The sequence below is a fragment of the Dendrobium catenatum genome, unplaced genomic scaffold, assembly GCF_001605985.2.
Source record: "Dendrobium catenatum unplaced genomic scaffold, ASM160598v2 fragScaff_scaffold_1105, whole genome shotgun sequence".
Classification (NCBI taxonomy): domain Eukaryota; kingdom Viridiplantae; phylum Streptophyta; class Magnoliopsida; order Asparagales; family Orchidaceae; genus Dendrobium; species Dendrobium catenatum.
Genome location: NW_021319567.1, coordinates 129,545 through 133,675, shown reverse-complemented (window position 1 = coordinate 133,675; position 4,131 = coordinate 129,545). Strand labels below are relative to the sequence as shown.

Below are 4,131 nucleotides of genomic sequence, written 5' to 3'. Positions count from 1 at the left end.
AAAGCTGCTTTAAGAAGAGTAGAAAAGTCATCGCCAAACGAAGCCTAAGTGCTAGATTTCATAGCGTTAATAATTTTCATCCTAACGCTACAATATAGTATCGATACAATCTAGAGCTATAATAGTTTTAAGTCGCATTCTCTTAAGAATACATGTATTAAATCGACCTAGTATCATTTTAATTAAGTTTTTTGCTCTGAGAAAGCCCAACCAAATTCAATGAATTCTGAATTTGAATGTTTTGAAATTGCAGAAGTAATTTTAAATTTTTAATAATATTATAAAATAATTTAAAGTATTCAAATATATTGGAAATGCTTTGACCTAAAAGTCGCAATGAACTGTTTGAACTTGATATTTTAAAATCAATATTTGTAAAAAAAAAAAAAAACAAAACAAAACGTAAGTGAGAAGTTAAAGTCAAAGCCTATATTCCCAATAAATAGTTAGGGAATATAAGAAATGATTAATGATATTTAAAAAGTTAATCAACTTGAAAACAATCTAAGTTGTTCTTCCAAAATTCTCAAAACAAGTTCTTTTACATTCTCAAATATTGTGGTTATTTTAAAATTTTATTTAATATTTTTATAATTATTTCCCAAAGTATTTTCTTATTTTAGTTGGATTAAATCCAAGATCAGCCTTAAGACCATATCTTTTTTGCTTTAGTCATTTATGTTATCACGAGACATTTGCAAGAGGTTGTACCATAGTGTATGCTTTTTGCTAATGATATTCTTGTTGATAAGACTAGAGAGGGAGTTAAAGATATATTTGAATTATGCATGTCAATTTTATAATCTAAAGGTTTTCATTTGACTAGATCTAAAATTGAATATATGGAATATAATTTTAATAGTAATAGATCTAGTGGGGTGATTGTGATTTTGGGCATTCAAATCATTAATAAGAATACACATTTTAGATATATTGGATCTATTGAACAAAGTGATGGTGAAACAGATTGAGATATTATTAGTAGAATTGAAGTTGGATGGTTGAAGTGAGAGAATGCATCAGGCTTGTTGTTTGATAAAAAAGTCCCCCTCAAACTTATGTGAAAATTCTATAAGATGGTGGAGAGACCTGAAATGTTTTATGGTACAGAATGTTAGCCATAAAAAAAGAATCATAATATTAAATGTTGCAAAAATGAGAATGCTCATGTGAAAAGGTTGGAATAGTTCCAATTGAAGATAAGATTAGAAAGAATCTCCTTAAATGGTTTGGTCACATGAAACAACAACCTTATGATGACCCAATTAGAAAAATAAGATGTATTAAATTTGACTTATGTTAAGAAAGGGAGAGGTAGACCTAAAAGACATGGTTAAAAAGTATTAGAAATAACATTTGTTTATTAGATTTAAATGAGAATTTGATTCATAACAAGCCACAATATAAAAAAATGATTTATGTAACTGACCTTAAGTAATAGGATAAATGCTTGTTGTTGTTATCATTATTGTTCTTGTATAATTATCTACCAAGTAATAAAAAATAATGAAAAATATTAAAAAATTAAAAATTTTCTACAATATTTCACGATGTCCGTTGTTTAGAGGAAGACCAAATTAAGTCCTAATTAATTTCAAAAATTTTATATCATTAAAAAGAGAACATTTTAATAATGAAAATTCCATAGCCTTAATAATCTAGAGATCCAGCAATTTTAAAAAAATAATAATAACTAATTAAATACATTTTGTAAGCTAAAATTAGAAAACAAATTAATATATGAAATTTTAAATGTAGCTTCAAAAGATATAGAAGGATAAATATATGAAATTGAGACTTTCCTTTTTTTTTTTTTTAATTCTAAATGTTTCAATTACAACTTACCAACCATGAATTACTAAGAACAAATTAAACTACTCAAATCTGATCAACTAAAGATCATTCTCCCTCGAATACATTATCTTATTAGCTTACAACACATTGTACTTCGGCGTCTGACTTCTACCTCATTAAATAAAAGCCTATATAATACTTATTACTATTATTTTTTAAAACAGAGAATAGGGGTGGTTTCTGATTTGATTAGTTTCCTTGTTTGGATGTTGGAAGTGAAAAATAAGAATTGAAGGAAGCGAAACATTTTAGCTATTTAGTTACAAAATAAGTGAAAAAGGACTCTTCCAAAAATTGTATTGATGCAACGTTTAAGATATTTATTAAGTTCAATTTAAGCAATTTTCACAAAAGATTATTACTGTAACTTTATATTAATCTTGCATGTCATCCTGTTCCGTTCATCCTTATATTTTGCAGGTTATACGATCTTCTAAAAGATTGGCTGAACTTCAAAATGTAAATGAGCTAAATTGAGTCGAGTATCTGTCCAATCAAATATTCATATGCTTGAGCTCTTTTAGAAAGCTCGAGCTTGATGACTCGATTGTTGAAAGATTCCTCCCGCCATGCTATAAATGGTATGTACTATGCTCTACTCATAGCTTTAAGCACGCCACTAACAGGATCCACCAATGGCATACAATCATCGCTGACAAGCTTCCTCTTGCCGCACTAAAAATAAAAAAAAAAACATGTATGGAGCTCCAATCACCACCTTAAAATTTTGCTAAAAGGGTCCACCCATGGCATCACAAACGACGCTGACCATCTTCCTCCTACCATGCTAAGAAATGGGTATATGGTGATCCACTCGTCACGTCAAGCACGATTTACTTCGCCTTGCATATAACCTAGTATTACTTTGATATAAGTATATTATTTATTATTTCATGTTTGTATTAATTTAATAATTTTATTTAGAGACTTGCACATCAAAATATGCAGTTGCATATGCCTCGCCTAATAACAATAAAAAACCTCAATCCCCAACAGTGTTATTTTAAACCTTGGCCAAGAGTTTTTGGAGGCAGTTTATAAATCCTTTGGTTTTATATGCTTTGAAGCAAGATCATCTGATCAAATATAATATTGCCGTCTCACCAGTTTGCATTATGATTTGGATCTAAGAAAGTCATCATTCTGTAAAAGTTCTTCAAACCTAGCAAAGAAACACTGATCTTAGATGTTCAATTTAGCATTTTTCCCAAGAGATTACCATGCTAGACCAGCAACTACTTGGCTGTGTGGTGTTTTCCTTTGACCTTCAAATTGGAGGTCTAAGGGTTCAAAACTAAGCAGTACCAAAAAAAGAGATGCCATATATCTAAGAAAAATAGTAAAAATTACAATCGGAAATGGAATTTTTTGGTGGAAACATGAAACATAAGATAAAAGCATGAATACTAGACTCAAATAACGCCTACCTCTGGTAATGTGAGAAAAAGTATCGAATCACTTTCAGTTGGCGGTCTCATCCTCTTGATTCAACAGAGTCCGGTTCTTCAGCTACAGTAAGCCATTAAATAGTTAGAAAACAGCCCAGTTTGGGAACTAAAATTCAAATATATATATATATATATATATATATATAAATATAACAATTAAATAATTAGAAGAAACCCATAAGTTACCTCACAACATTTTAACACAGCTTATCAAAGAAAGGCGCCTCCAGTGAACAAGAGACAAATAAGATAACTGTTAAAGTAAATACCTTTTCTTGGCATATTTTTGATAAGGCTTCGACATGACAATTTTGCATTTCTTCAAGGGCTTTGACATCAAGGCCGCCAAGATCCTCACCCTGGAACAAATAATTAAATAAATAAATAACGATTACTTGGTCGAGGCATTATCATAGAATTCTAAAATAGAGGTTCAAGGTTCACCCATGAAAAATTAAAAAAAAAAAAATATTAATATTAATATTTTATCACATAGATCCTGAAATCTATGACGAGCGCATGCGATTCTCTCAAACTGAGCAGTTGAAGGCCTCTTTAGCTACAAGTAAGATTGCACTCAAATAGGATTTAGTAAATGCTAAGACGGTTAAATCCTGAAAATTGTTAGGCAAGATGGAAGTTAAATCTAGATAAATTGTTTGGCCAGGTACTACAAAATTTAAATCTATTAACTCAAATAATATTTTAATAATCTTACATTATTTTTTAAATATTTATATTTAATTACTATTGGGAGGATGCAAAGGCCACACAAGGGAAAAGGTTAATCTTGTGAGGAGAAAGAAACGAACAAGAAAAAAGATATTGA

At 29.6% G+C, this 4,131-nt stretch overlaps 1 long non-coding RNA gene across 1 annotated transcript; it reads right to left on the bottom strand.

The window, feature by feature from the left end:
* Positions 1 to 3,102: 3,102 nt before the first annotated feature.
* LOC110116632 lies at positions 3,103 to 3,732 on the bottom strand. Its single transcript, XR_002305455.2, has 2 exons — positions 3,572 to 3,732; positions 3,103 to 3,363 (listed from the first exon to the last, which is right to left on the bottom strand). It is a non-coding gene; the product is annotated as an uncharacterized LOC110116632 (long non-coding RNA).
* Between the last annotated feature and the right edge of the window lie 399 nt (positions 3,733 to 4,131).